This window comes from Symphalangus syndactylus, chromosome 5, assembly GCF_028878055.3.
Source record: "Symphalangus syndactylus isolate Jambi chromosome 5, NHGRI_mSymSyn1-v2.1_pri, whole genome shotgun sequence".
In the NCBI taxonomy this organism is placed as follows: domain Eukaryota; kingdom Metazoa; phylum Chordata; class Mammalia; order Primates; family Hylobatidae; genus Symphalangus; species Symphalangus syndactylus.
This window is the reverse complement of record NC_072427.2, coordinates 105,146,783-105,163,348: the sequence shown is the minus strand read 5'-3', so window position 1 is coordinate 105,163,348 and position 16,566 is coordinate 105,146,783. Positions and strand designations below refer to the sequence as shown.

General features: G+C 34.3%; 1 long non-coding RNA gene across 1 annotated transcript in view; it reads left to right on the top strand.

Moving 5' to 3' along the window:
• LOC134736658 (uncharacterized) overlaps positions 1-16,249 on the top strand; it is a 232,281-nt gene extending 216,032 nt beyond the window's left edge. The window contains exon 4 of the long non-coding RNA XR_010120801.1: positions 13,159-16,249. This is a non-coding gene — a long non-coding RNA (uncharacterized lncRNA). The remainder of the gene's footprint in view (positions 1-13,158) is intronic.
• Positions 16,250-16,566: the final 317 nt, after the last annotated feature.

Sequence of the window (16,566 nt, the reverse complement as noted above, 5' to 3'; positions counted from 1 at the left end):
AAGTATCTCTGAAATTTACTAATTAACTTTATTTCTGATAACTAAGCTTGATAACTTTTCTTCTTTCTATAAAATAAACTTATCCTCTGATACATACAGCCCAATTAAATGTTGACTTTCTCAGTTGTAGAGCTATCGATTTCCTAAGATTAAAGCAGTCTTCCTCATTGAAATCTGAGAAAAGTCCAAGGCAATAATATGAGAACAAAGAGGGAGTTGCCATTGTCTGATGAAAGACAACTGAATAGATAAATGTGTCAAAAAGAACAAGTGGCATAACGGATCGTAAGTATAGCAAATCCACAGCTTATTATGAATTGTCTGATGTATATAGTTTTGAACTTTTAAATCTTTACTTTTTTAAATTAAGTCATTTAACTATGTATTTGAAGACAATGTTTCCCCACCTTTAAGCTGCCTCAAAATCTTTCTAAGGACACCCACCAGGGACTTCTCTCAATGCATATATTCAGTTTTTTTAAGATGATGATATCTCTATCAGCAAGCATAGTGATGGCTTGCATATGTTAAATACTCTATTAGGTTATGGTGTATACATGTAATCCTAACAAAAAGCCTGTGAGGTATTAAGAGGTTTCTTTATGTACAAAGAAAAGATACTCCTGTTTATTATGGTCCAGGCAGCAAGGCCAAGCTGTTTTCCAGTGTCTTCCAAAGAGGATGTAGCATGGTTGAAATTCAAAATCAGGTGTGTTCGCCCTGACTACCGTGTTCCTTCACATGAATGAAAATGATCTAGTAGGGAGATACTAATTCTCTAGTAGGGAGATACTAAATGATTAGTAGGGAGATACTAATTCTCCTTTTCAATAACCTTTTTCTTTAAACCATTTTTTCTTTTTCAATAAACATAACTAACATAAGAGTGCTTGTAATCTTTCCTCAGAAATCGAGTTTGTATTTTCCATTTATCCCTGCATTAACTAAGGTTTTAAAGGTAATGAATTCAGAATTTATTCGAATAACATCGTTTCAGTAGAAGCACTAACAGCAGAAGCCCAGGGGCTTCCAGACAACATAACCAGGTTTAACATTTCTCCTATCTTTTCTTCCGATTTATCATAAAATATTTACATAAAATTAGTTTGTTGTATGTACATTTAATTATTGTGTCTTCTGTTTTTACAGGCAATTTATTTATCTATGTATTAGTTTGCTCGGGCTTCCATGACAAAATATTGCAGACTGGGTGGCTTAAGCAACAGGAATTTATAACTCTAGAGGCTGGAAGTCTGAGATGAAGGTGTCGGAAGGGCTGGTTTCTGCTGAGTCCCTCTCCTTGGTTTGCGGATAACTGTGCCCTTGCTGCCTCTTCTCATGGTTGTTCCTCTGGGCACGCACACTTCTGATGTCTCTGTGTGTATCCAAATCTCCTCTTCTTGGGAGAACGCCAGTCAGTTTGGTTTAGGGCCCTCCCTAGTAACCTCATTTTAACATAATTATCTCTTTAAAGGCCCTGCCTCTAAATACTGGCATATTTTCAGGTACTGAGGGATTATGGCTTCAACATATGAATTTTCAGGGGACACAATTTAGCCCATCACAGTCTGTGTAATTGAAAAGCTATAGCACAGAATATTGAATTGCTATTTGTGTAAAGAAAAAAGGTGCCACTGTAGACATGGAAACAGTTCAAACAAAGGGGGACAGGAGTAGATAGGAGTGGATTAAAAGAAGATATGTTATTTTCTCATGGCAGAGAATACGTTGAGTGCCTTAGAAACATAAACAAAATATGAGAAATATTTTATTCTAATACAACAATGAGCAAAACTGTGCTTAAGCCAGATGGATGGAATTAGGGATTCAGGAAATAAGCATTGCAATTATATGTCAATCAAGTGATAAACTTAAAACCCTGCAGTGTTAGTTAAGAAGAAAGATTATTAGATTTATCAAAACACCACAGTGGGATACAGGAAATATAGCCCAAATGACAAAGAGAATATTTGCAGGAACTAAGAATAATCATTTTAAAAGAAAATAGGTTGAAATTAAGTCAAGAATGTTGAACAATTATCATAATAAAAACAACTCTGAAAGCCTATTAGAAACCTATTGCCTCTGGCTCCTTAGAATATTTAAGAATTTGATGTCCAGAAACAGTCATGGCCCTTTCAGGAATATAATGTTGCTTTATAATGAAATTTTCAAAAATTCATAAAAGATTCACAAGTCTAAAAAGAACAATGCAGATCCTCAGAGAGTCTTACATTTAAATAAATGTAGAAAATTTAAGTATACTGCAGGAGAGAACCTGAAATATTATAAAGGATTTTTAAAGAGCAAATAATTAGAGTTTTGTCTTGAAAATGTAAGATTTTTAAATGGTATGGTATCTTTAAAAATCTGATAGTTCACCTATAAAAAAATGTTGCTAGAAAAGATTGGTATCAGGGTGGGCACAACTTATAGACAGGAGAATATTTTCCTATTTCTGGAAAAGAATCAGCATAGAAGGTGCTTTATATATTTCTTTAAATTCAAGATAAATGATACCAAATGTGGAACAGATGCTATTTTGGAGACAGGAATACATATGATACTAACAAAGAGAAATTAAACAGTGAAAGCAATTCACAAATAGTGACACATAAAGATGGGCACTATATTACAAGATTCAAAGGAGTATGACTTGGAGAAATGAGAACTATAAATTGTCAGCCTCACAGGGATTTGAATAGTCTTTTACATATATCAGAAAGAGAATTAAAGTTTTTATGTTATAACATTCAGGAAACAGTTAGTTTGTTAACTCAGTGGCTTGACTGGGTATAGATACAGTCTTGGAAAATAACTGTCATGACAGTGGCAGATTGAGGAGATGCTGGCGGCCAGAAACTATGTTATAGCACAGTGAAGAGTTTATGAGCATCTAAATAGAAAATCGGGCAGAACCAATGGAGTGGAAGAGATGGATATATCTGACCCGCTAGAGTAGTGAGTGTCATGGTTATGAATGACACTCCAAGATGTGGAACATGGAAGAATTGCAGACAATTTTGTGATTTCTAACTGAGATGCTAAGCAGATGTTGATGCTATTAATCTAGGAAAGCAGGAACTAAATACAAAGTAAAGGGCAAATCAGATTGCAAGACTGAAGAGAGGAGAAGCAGAAAAAAATATAATATGAAAATATAATATGAGTAAGGATTTGCACATAGTGAGCCTAAAGTTCTAGTTAAAATTGAGATAGAAAAGTCTTAGGAGCTAATGAGAAAATGAGTATACTCATTATTACCATTTCCTTTCACACTTCTGATAGGATTATGCTTATCATATACTGTACATTATTTTTCTGATCTGGTTGCCCTTGCTCATTGATAATCCTCTCATCTATAAACCTCATCTCTCGCTTCTCATCTTCACACAGCAAAAAATAAGTACAAAATACATACACACTTTTAGTTGCGGAAGTGATTGTCAAATTAAATTAAAGAATTCGGCTTTCACTTTCTCATTGAAAAATACACTTCTATAAATGGAATGGCTTTAAGTATTTATTCATAGCTATGCATTCATCCTGCAATGCTTCAACTAGAAAAAAGGAAGAAGAAAATGAAAAGGGCCTAGGATATTAGTATCCTGTTGAAATAAAAGTAAAACTTCAATTTTTTTCCTGCCTAACAGAACACTTTTTGTCTCCAGTGAATGGCAGACCAGGCAGCCTTGTCATTTTAGAAGTAAAAGGGACGTGAGTGGCTTCAGCCTGGGATACTGATGTAAAAGGAGATAATTAAAAAGAGAGATTTGATTATGTGAAATCCAAGAAGGTGCTCACTCTCCTAACACGCTTTTTGTGCAAATGCGTTCCACTCCCTGTGGGGACTGACTGAAATTAAACAGTGAGTCTTTGGGAGCAAGTAGGATCTTCTACTTAAACAGAATCCTTATCAAGATCTCCCCGGGATTTGACTGAGACGGTCAGGAACAGACCTTCATCAGGGAAGGTGTATAAATCCCAGTATGAAGTGCCCAGTGGAATCCGAACAGATGAATAACTCACTTAAAATATCTATTAAAAGGAAACTTCCAGAATCTTGGGGAAAAAAAAAATCCCATTTAAATAGCTTTTAATCACCCCTGAGCATCCATGATATACTTTCTCTGAGGAGCACAGGTATTTGGCCTCTCTAGGAGACTGCATTGCCTTCCTGGTAGAGTTTTTATTTTTTATTTATTTTGTCTAGGGTTGGAGAGTCATCTTTAAATTTCTATGGAGATGTTATTATCCCTTGCTGAGAAAACATATTAAGGAGAGTTACAGAAACTGATGTTATACTGTCGATTTGGAAGCAAGTATGTTCGAAAATATGCATTTGATATTCTGGAAGGTATGACTTGAGGAAGCTTCAGGGGTCTTAACTTCACATTTGCACCAATATTTTGAGCAGAGGAGGAGAAAGAAACAAAATAGAACCAGTATTCTTACCCCATTAGGTCTTATTCAGTAGAACCTGAGTAACTCACTGTGAAACCCTGTTGGGAGGACTGGACTTGCCTGCTTCAAAAAGGAAAATCATGGAGTCAGATAGATGGGATAAACAAGTTGTGTGAGACAAACAGACATGATTGCACTGTCCCTAGTAAAGAGAACACTAGTGGATTTGCTGCTACAAAAAAAAAAAAAAAAGAGAAAAATTCTTTCTCTATATCTCAGTCAGTAACTACTCCATCAACCAAAAAGCCCACAGCTTTTGCTGCAAACCTCAATGACATGTTGACCTTCAGCTCCTCCCACTGGGATGCACAATAATTTTTGTTTGAAAAATTGACTTTCCCATGATGAAAGAAAAGTGAGAAAAGAATTGTTTTATTCACTGAACAAAACCAGTATAACATTTCAGACCTTTGTCTTTTTTGTGAAACTCATCACTCCATTAAGATTGATCATGTCTATGAGGCTAAAAATTATAGTCAAGAGCTTCTAATTTATGAAAAGAATAGCAGACCTTTCTTTTTAAAGTGATCATTTTCAACATGAACTAAATTTAAAATAGTATGTATTTAGTTTTAGTAACTTATTATTCTTACTTTTGTATTTAAAATATCCTGTAAATTACTAAACTCTATAACATGCATATCATCAGTAACTAAATTGTTTTGAAATTCTGGCATCAGGTTAGAAGAAATTTCTGCATTTATAGGAGGTGTTAACATCTGTAAAGTTTAAAAATAAGTATAACTTAAGATTTCATGCTAAAAAATATATTTTCAAAATTTAGATTTTTTTAAAGTAACTCGTGACAGTTTTTTTACAGAACTTGGTAATTTTGCTTCTACCACATCTCCAGGCTCACTTTGCATCCAGCACCTTCCTTGATCACCAGTCAAACTTTCATCTTTCTGTTTCTGGAGTTCACCAAGCTCTTTCCCAATTGAGGTTACTTATATATGTGTATGTTTTGCCTGGGCTATTCTTCACCACACTGTTCATGTGGCTAATTCTTTTACTATCGTTAAAGATCACCTTAAATGACAGGAATGTGTTACCTTTCCTGGCTCCAAATCCAAAATTAGGTCTTATCCCTTTATTACATTTACCCATAGATTTTCTTGATAGCACAGGGAAATAGAGTTTTATTCATCCTTGTATCCCCAGCACCTATCGTATTATGTAGTAGGCACCCAGGAAATATTCATTGCATGAATTAAGTAGAGATGGTCTGTGCTTTCAAAGAACTTTCAGTCTTCATAATGAATATAAATAATAAAGATATTAAATTAAATTTCATTATAAATGTTATATTAGGAAATCCATATAGGATGCTTTCTCACCTATACTTAGAGTAAAATTCAAAGTGGAATCTAAAGGATAAATATGAATCAACCAAGAAAGAAGGGTAGGTTTTCATCTACTTGTATCTAATAGATACATTTTTGTCTTGAAAAAAATGTTTCAGGTAGATATATTTTATCCAAAATTGCTTCAGGCAAATAGAGGTACAAAGGGCCAATGGAGAAGTATCTCAACATGATTAAGCTTAGTGGACATCACTGTCCTGCATAGGATAAAGACTGTCACTGAAGACCCTGCTTATCTTTAACATTGTCCATTTTGTAGTGCCATCAGGAAGTATTAAAGAAAACCCTCAGGGTACAGAGTAACAACAACCGTATATGCTTGTACCTGCCACTTTTTGTCAGTAACTAAAAGAAAAATATTGTATATTGTTTTATAGAATGCTTAAATGACATTTACCTACACAAATATCAAATTACAAACACTTTGTGCTTCAAAACTTATTTATAAGTTTTGTTTATATATTATTTATAACCTCAGTATGATTTAAACCATATAACAAATTATTATTATGACATATATATGTATATAAAAGAAAATAGCAAGAGAGGAAAAGAGAACTACAAAAGAACTGCAAGACAGACAGAAAATAATGAACAAAATGGAAATAGTAAGTCCTTCTCTATCAATAATTACTTTAAATGAAGTGGATTAAAATCTCCAATTCAAAGACATAGAGTAGCTGAATAGATCTTTTTTAAAAAAAAGATCCAACTGTATGCTGTCTACAGAAGACTTAACGTTAGCTTGGAGGAACACATGGGCTGAAAGTGAAGGTATGGAAAAGATGTCTCATGCAAACAGTTACCCAAACAAAGAAGAAGTAGCTGTCCTTAGACAAAATCAACATTAAATCAAAGACTGTCACAGGAGACAAAGAAGTACATTATGTAATGATTAGAGGGTCAATCACTCCAGAAAATACAACAATTAAAAATATATATGCACAGAACATCAGAGTGCCTAAGTATCTAGAGCAAACTTTGACAGACCTGAAGAAAGGAATAGGCATTAATACCAGAATATTTGGACACTTCAATACCCCACTTTCAATAAGGGAAAGTTCAGAAATAAAGTCAATAAGGAAATAACAGACTTGAATAATACTATAGACCAGGGACCCCCAACCCCTGAGCCACAGACCAGTATTGGTCCGTGTCCTGTTAGGAACTGGGCCACACCGCAGGAGGTGAGCTGTGGGACAGGTAGCATTACAGCCTGAGTTCTGCCTCCTGTCAGATCAGCAGTGGCATTAGATTCTTACAGGGAATGAACCATATCGTGAACTGCATGTGGGAGGGATCTAGATTCTGTAATTCTCATGAGAATCAGAACCACCCCTGACCCTCCCTTTGCATGAAAAAGCTGTCTTCCATGAAACCAGTCTCTGGTCCAAAAAGGCCGGGCACTTCTACTGTAAACCCAATGAAACTAATAGACATATAGAGAGCATTCCACCCAACAGCAACAGAATATACATTCTTCCAACGTGCACATGAAAAATTTTCCAGGATACATCAAATGATAGGTCACAAAAACAAGCCTTAGTAAATTTAAGAACATTGAAATCTTACTAAGTACCTTTTCTGACTACAATAGAATTAAACTAAAAATAAATATCAGAAGAAAAGGCAGAAAAGTCACAAATATGTGGGAAATTTAAAAACACACTTTTGAGTAACCAATGGGTAAAAGAAAATCAAAAGTGCTATTAGAAACTATTTTCAGCAAACAAAAATATAAACACAACATAGCAAAACTTATGGTACACAACAAAGCAGTACTGGGAGAAAATTTTATAGCAATAAATGTGTACATTAATATAGAATAAAGATCTCAGTAAACAACCTAACTTTCCATCTCAACAAACTAGAAATAGAAGAACAAGCTAAGCTCCAAAGTAGCAGAAGAAAGTAAATAATAAATATTAGAGGAGCAATAAGTGAAATAGAGACTAGGAAAAAATAGAAAAAATTAGTGAAACTAAAAATTATAATTTTAAAAAGATCCAAAAATTGACAAACCATTAGCTAGACTAAGAAAAAAGAGAGAATGCTCAGATAAATAAGATCAGAAATGAAAGAGGAACCATTATAAATGATGCCAAAGAAATACAAAGGGTAAGAAAAGACTTAATGAATAATTAGACACCAACAAACCAGATAATCCAGAGAAAACAGATAATCCCTATAAATATACAACTCATCACAACTGAACCATGAAAGAAAACAGAATATCTGAAAAGGCCTATAACTATAACAAAATTCAATCTGTAAGTACAACCTCTCACAAAGAAAAGCCCGGGAAGAGATGGCTGCAATGCAGAAATCTGCAAAGCATTTAAAGACTTAATGTCAATCATTTTCAATTTCTTCAAAAAAAATTCAAGAGAAAACATTTACAAATTTATTTTATGAGGCCAGCGTTACTTTGATTCTAAAGTCAGACAAAGTCACTTCAAGGAAAGAAAGCTACAGGCAAATATGCCTGATGAATGTAGATGCACAAACCCTCAACAAAATACTAGCAAACTTAATTTAACAGCACATTGAAAGGATCATACACAATGATCAAGTGATATTTATTTCTGGGATCCAAGGATGGATCAATATACACAGATCAATAATGTGATTTACTACATTAACAGACTGAAGAATAAAAATCATATCCTTTAGTCAATAGATGCAGAAAAAGAATTTGACAAAATTCAACAATCACTCATGGTGAAAACCAAATCAGATATAGAAGGAACGTGCCTTAACTTTATAAAGGCCCATATCTGACGAGCCCACAGTTAACATCATACTCAGTGATTAAAAAACCAAAAACTTTTCCTGTAAGATCAAGAGCAAGACAAGGATGCCCAGTCTCGCAACTTTTATTCAACATAGTACAGGAAGTCCTGGTTGGAATAATTAGGCAAGAAAAAGAAACAACAGACACCCAAATCAGGAAGAAACAAGCAAAATTATCTCCATTTACAGACGACAGGATTTTATATGTAGAAAACCATAAAGAATTTCCCCAAAAAAACCCTATTAGAACTAATAAGCAAATTCAGTAAAATTGTAGAATACAAAATCCAGATATAAAATAATCAGTTGCATTTCTATACACTAATAATGAACTATCCAAAAGAAAATTTTTTTAAATCTCATTTACAATGGAATCAAAAAGAAAAAGATAAGAATTAACTTATCTAGGGAGATAAAAGACATACATCGGAAACTAAACATTGATGAAATAAATTAAAGAAGACACAAATAAATTGAAAGCCATCTTGTGTTTATGGATTATAAGAATTAATATTGTTTGAATGTTCATACTATGCAAAGGAATCTACAGATTCAATGAAATTCTTACCAAAATCCTAATGACATTTTTTACAGATAAGGAAAAATCAATTCTAAATTTATTTGGAATGACAAAAGACCTCAAGTAGCCAAAACAATCTTGAGAAAGTAGAAGAAAACTGAAGGCAACACACTTCTAAATTTCAAAATGTGTTATAAAACTATGATAATTAAAATAGTATTGTGGTGGCATAAAGACAGACATACATTCAAGTGGAATAGAATAGAAAAACTAATGCATTTTTAAAAGTTAATTGATTATGGACAAGAGTGCCAAGAATACCCAAGAGAGAAAATATAGTCTCCTTAACAAATGGTTTTGGAATAACTGGTTTTCTATTTGCAAAAGAATGAAATTAGACCCTTATCTTACTCCATACACAAAATCAACTCAAAATGGACTGAAGATCTAAAGATAAGACCTGAAACTGTAGAACTCCTAAAAGAAAAGCATAAGGGGCCGGCACGGTGGCTCACGCCTGTAATCCCAGCACTTTGGGAGGCTGAGGCAGGAGGATCACAAGGTCAGGAGATCGAGACCATGCTGGCTAACAAGGTGAAACCCCGTCTCTACTAAAAATACAAAAAATTAGCCAGGCGAGCTGGCACGCGCCTGTAGTTCCAGCTATGTGGGAGGCTGAGGCAGGAGAATGGCGTGAATCTGGGAGGCGGAGCTTGCAGTGAGCTGAGATCGCGCCACTGCACTCCAGCCTGGGTGACAGCGAGACTCCGTCTCAAAAAAAAGAAAAAGAAAAACATAAGGAAAAAGCTTCGTGACATTGGTTTGGCAATGATTTCTTGGCTATGACACCAAAAGCATAGGCAACGAAAGCAAAAACAAACAATGGAACTACATCAAGCTAAAACATTTCTCCACAGCAAAGAAAACAATTAGCAGAGTGAAGAAGCAACCCATGGAATAGGAGAATTTGCAAGCCATATGTATGAAAAGTAGTATATCCAAAATATATAAGAAATTCATTCAACTTCATAGCAAAAAAATAACTCAACTAAAAAATAAGGGAAGGACATGAATAGATAGATGTCTCTCCAAAGAAGATGTACAAAGGCCAACAGGTGTGTGGAAAGGTGCTAATATCACAAATTATCAGTGAAATGCAAATCCAAATTACAATGATATATCACCTCACACCTATCAGAATGACTATTATCAAGAAAAAAACACAAGACAATAAGGGTTGATGAAGATGTGGAGAAACTGGAATCTTTTTACACTCTTGGTAGAAGTGTGAAATGTTACTATGAAAACAGAATGGAGTTTCCTAAAAAAATGTATTAGAATTGAATTACCATATGATCCATCAATCTCACTGTAGGGATTGTATATCCCAAATTGATATCCAGAAGAATTGTAATTAGGATATCAAAGAGATACTTGCACTCCGATGTTTGTTCCATTTACAATAGCCAAGATGTGGAAACAACCTAAATGTCCATCAAAAGATAAATGGATAAAGAAATGTGGTACATACACACAATGGGATATTATTCAACCTTACAAAAGGAAGAAATTCTGCAATATGCAACAACATTGATGCTAAGTGAAATAAGTCTGTCACTAGAAGACAAATACTACATGATTCCAATTCTATAAGGTATCTAAAATAGTAAAATATAGAAGCGGAGAATAGAATAGAATGGTGGTTGCCAGGGTCAGGGGATAGGGACAAATGGGAAACTGCTATTCGATGAGTATAAAGTTTCAGTTATGCAAAATGACTGAGTTCTTCAAATCTGCTGTATAACATTGTGCCTGTGGTTAACAATACTGTGTTCTACAGTTAAGATGTTGTTGAGAGTAGGTCTTGTTTTAAGTGTTCCCAAGCATAATTTTAAAAGAAAGAAAGATGGCATCCTTCAATCTCCAAAGTCTGCCCTTCCACTTAGTGATCTAAAAGAAAGATAGATTGTATTCGCCATGACTGAAGCAGAAAAGCATACAGGAAGATTTTAGTTGGCCTAACTGGATCCTTGTGCCCAATCTCTAAGCAATCATTTCTTCCATAGAGATACAATGTTATATTGGACAAGCCTAGGCCTCAACCCAATCTTGCTGCCAAGAAAAGAGAACCATGAAAACTGACATTTCATCAGGTCCACAAGTGAAAACTATTGGAAAGGTTCAGATAAAGAGGGATGAAGAATCTATAGCCTCCACTATTTATTTATTTATTTATTTATTTATTTATTTATTTATTTATTTATTTTTGAGACAGGGTCTTGCTCTGTCGCCCAGGCTGGAGTGCAGTGACGTGATCTCAGCTCACTGCAAGCTCTGCCTCCCAGGTTCACAGCCATTCTCCTGCCTCAGCCTCCCGAGTAGCTGGGACTACAGGCGCCCACCGACATGCCCGGCTAATTTTTTTGTATTTTTAGTACAGACAGGGTTTCACCGTGTTAGCCAGGATGGTCTTGATCTCCTGACCTCGGGATCCGCCCGCCTCAGCCTCCCAAAGTACTGAGATTACAGGCGTGAGCCACCGCACCCGGCCGCCTCCACTATTTATTACACTTCAGTTGGAATTGCCAGAAATAACTAAATAAATGCCAATGTGTGCAACCAACACTATTGGAATTAGAAAAAGAAAATGAAAAAATTGGATTGGATAGAGAAAATTTTCATTTATTTTTACAGTCAGATGAGTATGAAGCACTGAAAATCCAGAGGCACAGTAAGAAGTAAAAAGAAAATTGAGGAGTTCAGAAAGGTACAAGTAGGCTGTTCAGTGTTGCCTATGTTGAAATACTGTCTCCAATTTTGGCAACAAGTAAAATGCTGATGGTTTTTATGAAATATCTTTATTAATTTTGTAGCCATAAACTTCATCTTTTCGTAATTAAGTCTAGTATTCCCACCCCTATAGTTATACATCTCCTGGGAAACTAGTATATTCCTCAACAAATTCTAATCCTATATTAAGAAAAGTAAAAAGCAAAGAAGGAAAATAAAGATATGCATATGTAACTATCTCAAATTTCATCTTCTGGCTGTCCTCTTTCCTAAGCATCTTCTCAAGTGTTATGGATTTAATGTCTCTTTTTAAGAGGTCTTTAAAACAGAGTGAAACTTTTTAAAGCTCAATTTTGTGCCTTCTTGAAGCATAAAAATAATAAGCAGTTTTGCAAAAACACAGACTACGCTAGTTTTTATTTTTCTCTAAAGCATGTGGTAGAAAGAACCAACTTTCTTTGGAAATAAATGTTATATTTAGTTCCCTCATTTGTCAGCATGGTTTAGTGATTGTTTCATGCAGGCTGTATGGGAAATCTCAAGGTGAGTTAACTCCAATCAAAGAAGTTGAAGTGATCTAAGCAAGAAAGCACATTTTGTGCCTTACAGTGTACTCACTTGTCTCTTTAGGGAATTAACTACTCATTTCCTTGTGTTCTCAAAACGTGGCCATTTAAAGAAACTTAATTATAATAATTTTGTAAACATTTCCTTACTCATGTACTCATTAACTTAGATGGAATTGAAATTTTTATAGATACCACTATGACTAGAGTCACACATATTACACATAAGTAATTACAAAGTTAAAGTTAGAACAAAAATAATATATATTATGACCACTTCATTTGCTGGTTAATTAGTGGAATTTGGAATCAGGTCAGGCTACAGAGCAATGGTGTACTAAAAATAGCATTTGAATTTCTTTAGATTCTAGAATTTTTTTGTTTGTTTTTAAGAGTGTTTAATGTGCAGGAACTATCCTCATGTATTCCAGTCACTATTGCTTCAAAGAAAAAGAAAAGTATCTGCATTGATGGTCAAAAGCAAAATTTTAAAAATAGAAGAAAAAATATATAAAATTGCTTGAGTGAGGTTACAATAGAATTAATTAATAGATTAATGAATGAACTAAAAACTACATTAATATATTAATATGTAAAATGAATTTATCTGTTAGTCCATTTTTTAAAAATGATTTTCTTCTTTTCGATTCTCTTCTTCCAGATTCTTTGTCTTTTTATCTATGGACCAACTGTCATCTTTCCTAACAGAAGACTACGCATCTCTGTGATACCTCTCAGATGACAACAAAGTTCTGTAAGGTTTCTTGTGTGGAAATGAGAGGACACATCCTCAAATCCTGCCAGCATTTGTTTAGTAAGAGTGCTTGATCATTTGAGGGTTACTTTTAAATTTCCTGAGCCAATGGTCCTCCTAAGCCAACTATTCATTCTGTGTAATGGCTGATGAAATTAACAAGGGACAAACCAAATCCCAATTGCCTATACAGCAGTACATCAAAGATACGCATATCCAAAACATAGATAAAATCATATATACTATCTTGTAGTGTGGTTTTTGTCTGGAGATGTTTTCATTTTTTACTCTTTCTAGACCAATAAGCCACATAGAATGATTTACATTAGTGTTGATGGGTCAGATGGTTTTGAACAACATTGATACCATTTAATAGGCATAAGATGTACTTTAGGTTTTATTTAATATTTATGTCATCTTTATGTAACTATATTAGGGTCAATAAATGATAAATGCTTACAATTTTCAAGTAAATAGTAAAATAGTCAATAGTTCTTGGATATGCAATTGCAGTATTCTACAGTCAACAGAATTAGTATTAAAACCAGCTTAACTTCTATGACGAGCAAATATAAGTACCTTAGAAATATGTTGGCTTTCATAATGAAGCTATATTGATATACAACATTGAATGTATATTCTACATACTGAAATTTTTAAAGAAATAAACTGGCTGCATTTATATATCTCCTAGGAGACTTCCACTCCATGTGACCTTAGAGATCATCATTTTTATCATTTTACACTGCAGCTTACCATCACATTTTAAAGTGCATTTACCATCATATTTAATTTAATATGAATAGTGTCTTTAAGTTGGGTTTAATTATCCCAATGTTTCAAGTGATAAAATTGGGGATCTGAATTTTAAATAATTTGTTTCAGGACACAAAGATACAAAGTGGCATGAGCCATGATTTCAACACAAGTGTGTTGTAGGAGACTGCGTCTCACAAAGCGCTAAAGTGTCCTGCATAATTTTTTTTTTTTTTTTAAGACGGAGTCTTGCTCTGTCACCCAGGCTGACATGCAATAGTTCAATCTCAGCTCACTGCAACCTCCACCTCCCGGCTTCAAGTGATTCTTCTGCCTCAGCCTCCAGAGTAGCTGGGATTACAGGCACGTGCAACCATGCCCGAGTAATTTTTGTATTTATTTTATTTGATTTTATTTAGTAGAGACGAGGTTTCCCCATGTTGGTCAGATAGGTCTCAAACTCCTGACTTCAGGTGATCCGCCTGCCTCGGCCTCCCAAAGTGCTGGGATTACAGGCGTGAGCCACCGCGCCCGGATCCTGCATAAATTTTTTAGGCATTCACTCCACAAAGGGCTCACTGGCATTTTTCACAACACTGCTTTGTTTTCTTGCAAAGATGTAGACATTCCTTTCTGCCACACATCTATGGTCTACAATAAGAACCCAGTTCTACTCCAGCATGGATAGAGTGAGGCTTGTAAATTCTTCTGTGATGCAACTTAGCTGATGTGGAAGAATGGTTCTCAGCATACACTTTATTATTTTTCTTCATTTTCAAAGGCAAGCATATCTTTTGCAAAATGCTGCAGGTTTTTTGTTTGTTTGTTGTTGTTTTTTTTCTTTTTACTCTTGCCACAACACAAATGTTTTACTCCTTTTCTAACACAAATTTTCATTACCTACATTCAATGTACTGAAAGACTTAAAAATGAAATACTGTCTAAGCCTCCGAGATATAAAATTGAATTAGATTTACACGACACAAAACTGTCTCTCTATAGTCCACATAATCTCTCCCATCTCAAAAATTACATTGCTAATATATATGAACTGAAAGAGAAGCCAATTCAGGAAGGAGCTGATTCAAGAAGTGCAAAGAGAAAATCCCATTACAATGAGTTTTCAACTCAATTAAATAAGGCTCAAGAGACTGGGCAAATTATTGGGGCTATTCATACTATTTCATTAGAGCAAAATTTCACTGTAATGAAAAAGGAAGTTATTAGCTAGACCTTGAAAAGGCAATTCAAGATGATTTTTCTAATGTGATTTGACTTGTTTATAAGCATTTCTTAAAGCTAGTTTTATCTGTCATAGCTTATTATAAGAAGTTTCATTATTGTTTTTCAAGAAATGCCAAATTGCTAAATCTCAATAGGGAGCTTCGTGTGTATATTTCTGAAGAGCAAAGACTACATGCATTTTTATTTGTAGGTATGTTAATAAACACCATTTTCTGAAAAATTACAGTTCAATAGACTATTCATAAAACATCAAAATTTTATCTCAGTGAATAAAATACTAAGTATTCAAATTATTATACTTTATTCCAAAATTTCAACTAACAAAGATTTTCTGTTTATTAGCATTCTTACTGATACGTAGCTGACTAATATGTACCTAACATATCAGTTAAAAGCAGGGCAAAATGAAAAAAACAGAATGGTAAAACCACATTTGGAGATTAAAAATTGCATGCCTCATATTTACAGTTCAAGTTTGTTCCTTCATTCAAATGGATAGTCTTTCAGCTTAGCAAAAATAAAAGGAGTGGAGAAATAGTTGAGCAAGGATTGGTATAACCTTGAAGAAGCTGTGTAGATATGTCTTTTGAGAAATTACATCACATTCCATGTGGAAATGCTTGACTACTAATTGAAGCTGATGCACAATTCCAAAACAAAGTCTATGATTTAACAGACGCCTGGAGAAGGAATCTGAAATGCCACGTTCTGTCCCCATTTGATCTTTCACTCATTATGTAAATTTTTAATACTCTTTTATCATTTCTTATGCTTCCATCTTTTTCATTTCTCCACAAAGAATTAGCTTTTTCCCTTCTATTATTTTCAGTGAAATGAAGATCAATTATTTCCATATATTTATTCACTCATTTAAAGAATTTTTTTCATTACATGCCAGGCCTTGTTATGTCATTGACTTAAAAAGCATTGTAATAAGAGCATTGCAACAAGAAAGTTCGATGCTGAGTCTTGTAGAGGGGCAAACAATAAATAAGTTAAAAAAAAAAAACTTGGCCAGGTGTGCCTGTAATCCCAGCACGTTGAGAGGCTAAAGTGAGAGGATCATGTGAGTTCAGGAGTTCCAGACCAGCCTGGGCAACATAGTGGAACCACATCTCTACTAAAAATAAAAAAAAATTAGTCCCAGCTACTTTGGAGGCTGAAGTGGGAAGATCACCTATGATCATACCACTTCACTCCAGCCTGGGAGATAGAGTAAAAGGCTGTCTCAAAAAATAAATAAATAAATAAAATTTAAAAATTAATAAGATGATTATGATAAGCATTGGAAATGCATGAAAGGCTTTGCTAAAA